This window comes from Rhinolophus sinicus, chromosome 6 (assembly GCF_057876585.1).
Source record: "Rhinolophus sinicus isolate RSI-liver-muscle chromosome 6, RSI-T2T, whole genome shotgun sequence".
Taxonomy (NCBI): Eukaryota; Metazoa; Chordata; class Mammalia; order Chiroptera; family Rhinolophidae; genus Rhinolophus; species Rhinolophus sinicus.
This window is the reverse complement of record NC_142506.1, coordinates 4,564,691-4,574,427: the sequence shown is the minus strand read 5'-3', so window position 1 is coordinate 4,574,427 and position 9,737 is coordinate 4,564,691. Positions and strand designations below refer to the sequence as shown.

At 42.9% G+C, this 9,737-nt stretch overlaps 1 long non-coding RNA gene across 1 annotated transcript in view; it reads right to left on the bottom strand.

The window, feature by feature from the left end:
• Nucleotides 1–4,892: 4,892 nt before the first annotated feature.
• LOC141567838 (uncharacterized) overlaps nt 4,893–9,737 on the bottom strand; it is a 181,966-nt gene continuing 177,121 nt past the window's right edge. The window contains exon 5 of the long non-coding RNA XR_012490706.2: nt 4,893–5,011. This is a non-coding gene — a long non-coding RNA (uncharacterized LOC141567838). The remainder of the gene's footprint in view (nt 5,012–9,737) is intronic.

The following is a 9,737-nucleotide window of genomic DNA, read 5'->3' as shown; positions in this document are numbered from 1 at the left end:
TCTCTTTGCTACTGACTTCCCAACTCTATTTTTCCTACACTCATTATGGTTCCATTAGATCTTTCAGTTTACTAAAAGTTATACAAATCTATCTAATTTCAGCTAAATTTATTCTACTTAAACTTCACTATTTGTTTATTAGTAAAAGTCTTACTTGGGACATTTTCAAAGTTGCTTTTTTCCCCCCACATCGTATATTTATTTAATTTATTTTTGTATGTATACTTTAATCTCCTTTATCTTTTTACTTATTTCATACTCATTTTTTTCAGGTTTATGTTTTCACTGTTGTTGCTGTTATTGCCAATTCTTGAAGCATTAATTCTTCTATTCATTATATCTGATGATGCATCATGGTAGCCTGATTTTATGAGGCCATTAATTAAAATAAAATTCTGATATTTTTTCTCCCCTATGGGAGCACGGTGAGGACTTTCCTAATTACTTCTGAAGGAGCCTTGGGTTTTCAATAAACCAGACAATTGTAGGTGCACAGAAAAACTGAGAGGAAGGTAGAGAATTCCCGTATAATTCCCACCCGACACATGCACAGACACCCTCATTATCAACCCCCCCCAAAAGTGATACATTTGTGACAGCTGGTGAACCTTCATTGATGTGTCATTATCACCCAGAGTCCATCATGTATATTACGGTTCACTCTTGGTGTTGTATCCTCTATGGGGAAGACAAATGTGTAATGACATATATCCATTACTATCAGATTTGTTTTTCATGTTAATTTATGATCTTGATGACACAGGCCTGGGTTTCAGTTTCTTATTGGCACCTTTTAACCACATTCAATACCTCTGACAGAGTCAAGCTTTCTTATTATTTCCCAGACCACAGTGGTGATCAATTTCCATGGAAGAGACAACTGTTTGAGAATCCGGAATTTATGCAAAGACTCAGTTCTAGTTCTTTGCTTTCTTATACCCAAAACCATACCTTCTGGATCTTCTTGGATAGCAGAACCCTAGTTTTCATCACCTATGACACACCTATGACACACCTATGGACATCCTGGTCCAAAACGCTGGGGCCCCTCCCAGCATCCGTCTGACCTTACCATGCTGATATTAATTCTCCTTTATTCCTGAGACTTGTCAACTCCCTTTCTTTCCTTTGAATTTACTTTATGTCCAACAGTTTGTTATATTTTTTCAGCATATGTATGACATGAGATCAAAAACTATGGTGAATATTTAAGTTAAAAAAAATATTACAGTAAAAGACACATTGCCATTAATCCCCCTCAAAATACTTCCCCTTGCTTCAAACACACTTATCCCACCATTCTTGCCACTTTCTGAAGCAGTTCTGGAAGTCTTTCGTGAGCATCTTTAGTTGCGCTGTTGCGGCTGCCTCGGTGTCCTGAATCGATTCAAAACGGTTACCTTTCATGGTCATTTTGACTTTGAGGAAGAGCCAGAAGTTGCACGGTGCCAGATCCAGTGAATAAGGTGGGTGAGACATACTGTAATGTTTTTGACAGAAATTGCTGTACCAGAAGCGATGTGTGACACAGAGCTTTGTCATGACGCAGGGTGAAGTAAAGACACTCACGAAAGAGGACTCCCAGAATTGCTTCAGAAAGTGGCAAGAACGATGGGATAAGTGTGTTCGAAGCGAGGGGGAGTATTTTGAGGGGCATTAATGGCAATGTGTCTTTTCCTGTGATAATTTTTTAAAATTTAAACATTCACTGTATTTTTCGATTACGCCTTGTGTATGATTTTATAATGGGAGGAAATTTACGTATATTTTCTTAGACTGCCGATTGCTAGAAGTATACTCTATATTTCATGTAGTTTCAGGGATTACACACGATGCTCATGTAGACCTTAGACTATTTTACTTCAATACAGTAGAAAATGATCACAGCCTGCAAATCCACCTGCAAAGTAATGCATAGCATTACCGAGACCACAAAGAGGTAGTTTAACAAGAACCTCCCATAACAATAGGGGGTTTTACTTTCTCATTTATTTTTTGTATTACTGTATTTTTCATATTATTTGAAATGAACAAGGATTGGTTTTGAAATGATAAAAACTGATTGAACACAATAAACACCAACATCGGGCAAAGAGTGACACCCATGAGGTTGGGAGATGTCACCGGTGTTTCTGCACCTCATTTCTGATTCGGGGACCCCTCCTCTGCAGCCTTGGATTTTCATCTTTGAACAAAGCCACAACTGATGCGGATTTTCCCCTTAGCTCCACCCCATGAATCTGGGATGAAATTTGACATTCGGTTGTTGCTTTTTTTTCCCTCCCAAGAATATGTATTTACTGATGGATTTGTAAGAACAAAAGGATGGAAGTTCTGTAAAAAGAGGGGCTGTTTCCTCTGAACAGCAGGGACGAGTGGGCAGTCAAGCTTTGGGTGGTTTCCCAGACGCTGAATTTTTGGCATATGCGACTTTTCTTTCCTGGCAAACACCTTGGTGTCTCACCACAAACAGCAAGCCCTTCTTTTTTTCTCGCCTGCCCACAGCCTGTCAATGTCATATGGAGGACCAAGAATAGCTGTACCAGGTAGTCTCTTAATCATCTCCCAGTGAGTGTGAGTGTGTGAGTGTGTGTGTGTGTGTGTGTGTGTGTGTGTGTGTATGTGTGTATGAAAATTCCATCTGAAATATGAAGTGATCTCAACTGTTTCTCATTGACTAGGGAAGTTTTTACCAGTGGGTGTGGAGGCGAAAGGAGTCCAAATCTCCTTCACAAAATGTGCAAACAGTTTTTGTACATTTCCTCTTTTACAACAAGGGGACTGGAAACGAGGTTAGAGGACTCCATGAGAGCTGAGAAAAGCAGTGAGGGGGTTCTAGAAGTACTAAGGCTTTCTGTACCCAGCAAGCGTTCAAGCTGGTTTTCCTCCAGTCACCAGAATGAGTGCTTCTCTTAGGCTAAGAAATTGGGTCCATTCCCTGTCCTGGCAGAAACTGATTTTTTTAAATTCATTTAAAAAGTTTTTTATTCTTCATTTGTAAACATCTTCAGCCAGCAAAATTTAGCTGAATGGGTGCTTGCCTTGCATAGAATTCCATTTCCTGTCTTCCCATGCAGCCCAATGTATTCAAAGGACCATGTACTGGCCAATGGTATGTAAGCAGAAGTGCTGTGTGTGATTCAGAGGAAATGCTCCCCTTTCCTACCTGCTGGGAGATGTGATGGCTGATTCTTGAGCAGTGTCTTGGACGCCGAGGTAGAAAACTGTGTGCTGAGGATGACAGAGCAGCAAAATGGAAGGGACTTCAATTGGGACAAATTCAAGAAGCTACCTGAGCTATACCACCAATCGCCGTACCTCTTTTATGGGAGAGAACATATTTGTGTCTTGCTGAGGTGTTAGTTTAGATACCCTATCCTTCTTAGGTGGACCTTATCTTAACCGATATATCTTCTTTTAACTGCAATTGTTGTCTTGCTCCATTTAACAGCGCTTAAGACCAAGTTCACAATCTTACCACCTGTTTCCCTTCTAAGAAATCCAAGAGGTTGGCCTGTAGGTGGAGGCTCCAGCAGAGAGAAGACGGCTTTAAAGTGCTGGAGTTGTTTGAATGTGAAAGTTCCACTGTGATCATTAAACAGTTATTGAACGCAGACATTGTGCATTTTCCGTCCTCTGCGTTCCTGATTACCGCATTTTTTGAGTAGCAAATAGCTAATTAAGTTAGAATAACACAAATTTAAAACACACACTCCATTAATGGGGAGTAGGTTGCAATGTAAATTTCACAACTAATTTAGAAAGAATGCCATTTTGAGAACAATTGCCAAAGTTTTTTCCCCATACTTGACTTCAGACTGGGGAAAAACTTGTACTTTAATTACAAGCTAGACAAATACAGTCTAGGAAATCTTGTTCAGTGAGTTCAGATATAATGAGCTTCCAGAAAGCGGTGAGCAGGAAAATGATCATTTATTTATACGGGTTTTGCTTCTTGGCATTTTGTGATTGCATTTGTTTGGTGTACTTGACTATTAAGATTTAAAGGCACTGTTTCCAAAGGAAGGCAGAAGATGCCCAAATCAGTCACTGTGAAGCATTTTCCTGCTCCAGGGCTTAAACTGTCTCCATCACCAGCACCAGGGACACAGAACAATGTGGAAGCCGAAGCAGAAGACCCCTTGTTGACAACAGACAATGTGCTGCTTGTTGAACATTCAGCCACAAGTGAGACTTATCTCTACTTCTCCCAATCCTTAGTCTGACCTGCCTGTGTAGCCATATGTCTTGTTCCATTTCCCGGGCATGTGTAATGCTCCAGAGACAGAAGGTAGGACTCAAGACCACTAGGGGTGACAGGTGTTACCAAGGGAAGACTTCCATATTTCACCAGGGTAGCTAACTTAGGAGCTCTCCGCCTGCTGGGTCAGTGCTGGACACTTGTCTGTTGTCTCTTTTTTCCTCTCAGCTGCAAACTCCAAGAACACAGAACCACCTCTGTATTACTGTGGGGACCTCAGTTCCTGTCACAATGACCAGTATATAGCAAACGTGCAATACATTTTTTTCCACACAACAGATGGCCTCTCCACCTTTAGAATAAAGTTCAGGCTCTTTTGCATGACATTCAAGACACTTCAAAATCTGGCTTTAACCTTTCTTACTAGTCTCATTTCCTCCTTTCCCCTGACGACCGCTGCACAACTATATTGAAGCCATCGTGGTTTCCCAGGCAGGCTTAGACCCTTACACTCGCCGCATCTGCTGAGAGGACCCTCGGTAAACTTTTACGATGTAGCTTAAATGTCATGTCTGTGTGGCGTCTGCCAAACCCAGCAACTTCCTGTGGAGTGACTTTAACAACAGACATTTGTGGATTAGCTGTTCTGTCCCAGGAATGGCCCAAAGTTCTGCGATGGCTCTTACCAGTACTGGAGGGTCAGTGGACATGAGGCTGGACACAAGGCAGTGGGCTGAGCTTCATGGCCAAAGGTCAAGCAAGGCCACCTCCCAAGTCTTGCCTATTTCTTCCTCAAGAAGCAAGGTGAGCCTGTGGAATGAGAACCAATAGATCTAAGAGCTGGTTGCTTTGTTTGATAAGACTGCTTGTTGAACGTTCAGCCACAAGGAAGGAAGGCCTAAGCTTCCTTACTGTCTCATAACTTTGGCTTCCAAGGACACCGAACACTAGTCGTAGCCTGTGACCCCCACCCTGTCTCTGTGCCACTGCTCATGCCCTCCCCGGTGCCTGCTCTACCCCGCTCCCCCATACCTGCTTGACCAACTCCTACTTAACCTTAGAGAATTAGATCAGGAGTCCTCCTCCAGGAAGCCTTTGCCGATTGCCCCTTCAGTTTGCATTACACGCTTTCCTGTGCACATGTCTATCTCTGTTCCTTCTATTTGTAACCAAGTATTTTACACTGTCAAACCCCTCTCTGAGAGCCCCCTGGGAATCTTGTTGAGAACTGCAATGATATAGAAGCAGACCCTTCAAGAGTGAAGCCTGGGTATTTGAATTTTAGTATCTTCCCCCATATGACGCCATGAATATCCAAAACCACGTCTCTGGGTTGTGAGTTCCTTGAGGCTGGGCATCCCTTATAAACGTGTGTGCTTGACAGAATGACTCTCAGAAGGCGGGCAACAGACTTTCATTACATGAATGACTGAGTGAATGAATGGCAGTGCCCTAAGTGGCATCGGAAGAAACCAACTCCCCTGTCTGCTTTGTCATCTCTTCCACTCCCTGCCCTGGGTCATCTGGTCCCCTGAATCCTTACCTTTCATAGATGCACCCGCCATCACCTGGGAGTTAGCTCTTGTCTCTATGGTAACATGCTATGTAATTGATTTCCTCCTTACATTAGTTGTCTTTCCTCTGTTCTCCCCCACCAGAATATAACCTGCCTGAGAACAGGGATCTCTCGTCGATTTTGTTCAGTGATAGACTTTAATTACACAGAACAGCATCTCAGCAAACATTTGGTAAATGAATGAATGAATGAGTGAATTAACAAATTTCCTGAAAGGGACCTTCACTCTTGAACCTGATTTGTGCCAATGCACTTCCTCACCTACTGACTCACTTTTAGCCGACAGTCCTTGCACCATCTGCCTGCCTGCCAATCACCTAGCTGTGCACCCCACTTCTCAGGCTCTGCCCACAGAGCACCAGTTCAGCCTCAGCCAGGCCTGGTCCTTCCTAAGAACTCCAAAATGTCACTGGCCATTTCTAATGTGCAAGTGATCACGGGAGCGTCCCTTGCTGCAAAGTAGCAGCATTTCCATGAAAGCCGAGGTCTCAGCTGCTGTCTTTGATTTATTCCAAGGCTGCGCGAGGGAACCTCCACTTGTTACTTGGAATGCACAGAGCTGCCCCTGGGGAATGAAGATGGCACCATTTAGACTCATCATCACAGAGGGCACCCATCGCTGCCGCCTTCTAAATGATCCCCTGTGTAGGCAAGACAGTGGGCGCAGAATGGCTGGCCTCAGAGGCTTTCTGGCTTGCTAACAAGCTACTTAGCTGAATCTTGTTACCTTAAGGTCATTGGCTTGAAAATAGGCCAGGTTCCTGGTCATAAGAAGTGCTTCTGTTTGATAGCTGGGCCACAGGGCAACTGAGAAATGGTATGTCTTCAAACCTGGCCCTAGGGAATAACTGTTTCTTGTTCTTATGGTGATGACAGACTCAACACCAAGCCTGTCCATTTCTTCTCGGTGGGCATGGTCCCTGAGTAGATGGTAGGAGCCAGCCACTTGGAGAGGTGGCCTGGGATCTCTGATTGGTGCAGCTGAGCATGTTGTATGTGACTGGAGACTTGAGAGAAATACAGAAGTGGGGGGTGTCATCAGATGGGCACAGTGAAGTGGGGAGGAAGGCCATGGTGTCAGCAGCAGGGTTTTGTAGTGGGAACACCAAGGTGGGCTCCAGACAGGCGCGGTTTCAGATTTTGATGTTGCCACTTGCTACTGATGTAACCTTGAGCTAGTTAAGAAAATGAATTTTAGACTCTATATTCCTAACCTGTCAAATGGAAATGATAATGTATATCTTATGAGGTTATTGTATTACCCATGTGTGTACAGGTTGTATAAAAACTATAAAGTACTATATAAGATGGAAATCAGATATTCAACTAGCTGAGCCTTTCCCTTCAAGGTGAGAAGTGCCAGATTCCAAATTCTACCTTCAGAAACACATCGATTGTCCTCTTATTAACTCAGATGACGTCAGAGGATTCTACCCAGAGATTGTGTCATCTAACCAGCTGTGGGATGAGGAGCTGCCATCTAGAGTTGCCCACCAGCTTCTCTGCTCGGGCTTCTATGTGCACACGAAGCTTGTACACGCGTGTGCATGTGCACAGAGCTGGCACTTACACAACCAGACATGACAGCAGGGGCCTGGGTGGTATTCCAGGATGTTAGTCTAAAGCCTGTGGTTTTCCCCATCAGGGCTAGGTCCACCTCTGGGATGGGCAACTGGGGGAGAACAGAGAGAGACAAAGCATTCTTGGGTCACACATTAGGGTAAACATAGCCGCATGGGTTTCATAAATGCAGTTATCAATTTCCTAGGAGCCTCAGGGAATGCAAGAACCTTCCCCTAAAGGAGGCTCAAGGAAGGCACTTTTATTTCATTCATTAATTCAATGATTCAATCATTCATCAAATACTTAAGAGTGACAAGTGTGTACCAGATGTTGTTCTAGGCCCTGGGTTTCCAGGGGTACATGAGTCAATCAAGGCTGATGGCTTCATAGAATTATCTGGAAAGAGGTAAAGCATTTTCTGGGCAGTTTTATTTTTTTTAATTTTACATGCAGTCGTGTCCCTTTTGGGGCACTGCAATCAGCTCCAGGTACGTTTACACGAGAATTTTACTCCTAAAAGTTTATTTTGAGAAAAAAATTGCAGATTGCACAAATATCTACTTGTAAGATTTTTTTTTCCACAGCATTATTTATGTTAGCAGACAAGTAGAGAACTATCTAACTGTCTGTCAATAAGGGGAAGTTTAAATAAATCGGCAGCGTATCCTCTGAATGGTATTTTATATCTGTCATTATTGAATTCATACACTATTTCTCAATTTGATGAAGAAAAAAAAAACTAAGGATGTCTGTGGGTAAAATAAATACATGAAAGGTGTATTAAAATGTGCTGGCATAATATCTCCTAGTTATCAGTTTGCATTGTCTTTGTTGGGCTGTAGCAGATAATTGGGTTTGTATCCTCTTTTCATGGGTGTGACCTTGAGAAAATGACCTAAATCTACTAAAATGACCTGTCTACTTTCTACAGTGGCCATAACGATGACCTTGCAGGGCTTTGTGATTTTTCAATGAGATAATGTGCGTTAAAGTGTATGTAGCAGAGTGTCTGGTTTGGAATTCAAAGTTATTAACGATCTGTTTACCCATATTGTTTTTTTAAGTTATCTGCAATTAATATGTATTACTTCATTACTCAGCATAAAAGCCAAGCAGTATCATAAAGAACAGACAGGGAGGGGAGTCTGACAGACAGGTCCTCTGACGAGCAGACATCCCAGGTCCTTGCTGTGCATCCACTGTAGAGTGGATGATAAATATCATTAGGTTGGTGCAAAAGTAACTGTGGCTTTTGCAATTATTTTTAACTTTTTAAACCGCAATTACTTTCGCACCAACCTAATAGCTTAACAACCATGCAATGACCATGTCATGGGAGGAACGGTCATAGGAAGCTGAATTTTTCAGAACAGGAGTCTTCAGAAGAGAAATGAATATCTTAAGGTTTCTCATATCCAACCGAGGTTAGGCTTAGGGGCACAGCTACGGCCAGTGGACAGATGCTCCTGCACGGGATGCTGCTGTGTGGGGAGGGAACTCCTCGGTTGGAGGTAAGAGAGCCGGGATGGGAGCCCATTTGTCCGTGAGGTTGTAGGGACGATTCCTGCAGTGGGTAGAAGCCAGACCGGTTCCTTTCCATCCCTGCTCTGAGTTCATGACCTACCAGAAAGAGTCTTTTTTTCCATTGTATCTAGGACCTGCCACAATCCTATCCGCTTCCTACCAATATCCCCAATGTGACGTTTCCTTTTGGCGCCTCCCCTTTTTGCCTAGTCCCACCCACAGGAGCCTAATGAGCTCAAGGCCACCTTCCTCGGTGACTCTGCACAACTCACACCATCACTACACATTGGGGAAACAGCCTGGGCTCTGAAACCGGAAATGCTGCACTTAGATCTAACTCACTGAGAGTGTCCTGGGACAGGTTTTACGAACTCATTGAACCTGGTTTTCCTCATCTGTAAAATAAGGATGAAGAATCATTTATTGTGGACTTTCTTTTGTATAAGAATTAAATGAAGACCAGCTGAGAAAAGAAGAAAGAATGCAGCCTTGCCGGTGGGCAATTCCTGCCTGTTTCCTCTTCCACATTCCCTTTCTGCTTGCCTCTTCTCTCCCTACTTGTCGGCCTCATTTTTTCCCTTCACCTTTCCTAATAAAAACAGAAATCTCTTAATTTTGCCTACTTCTTTTTAATTTGTAAGTCTATGCTGTGATTCTTTTTCAGTGGGTCCTCACCAAAAAATGAACAAGTTTGCAAAGAGTAAAGGGTAGAGAGAAAGGAAGGAAGGAAGGAAGGAAGGAAGGAAGGAAGGAAGGAAGGAAAGAAGGAAGGAGGGAGGGAAGGAAAGGAAAGGAAAGGAAAGGAAAGGAAAGAAAGAAAGAAAGAAAGAAAGAAAGAAAGAAAGAAAGAAAGAAAGAAAGAAAGAAATGAAA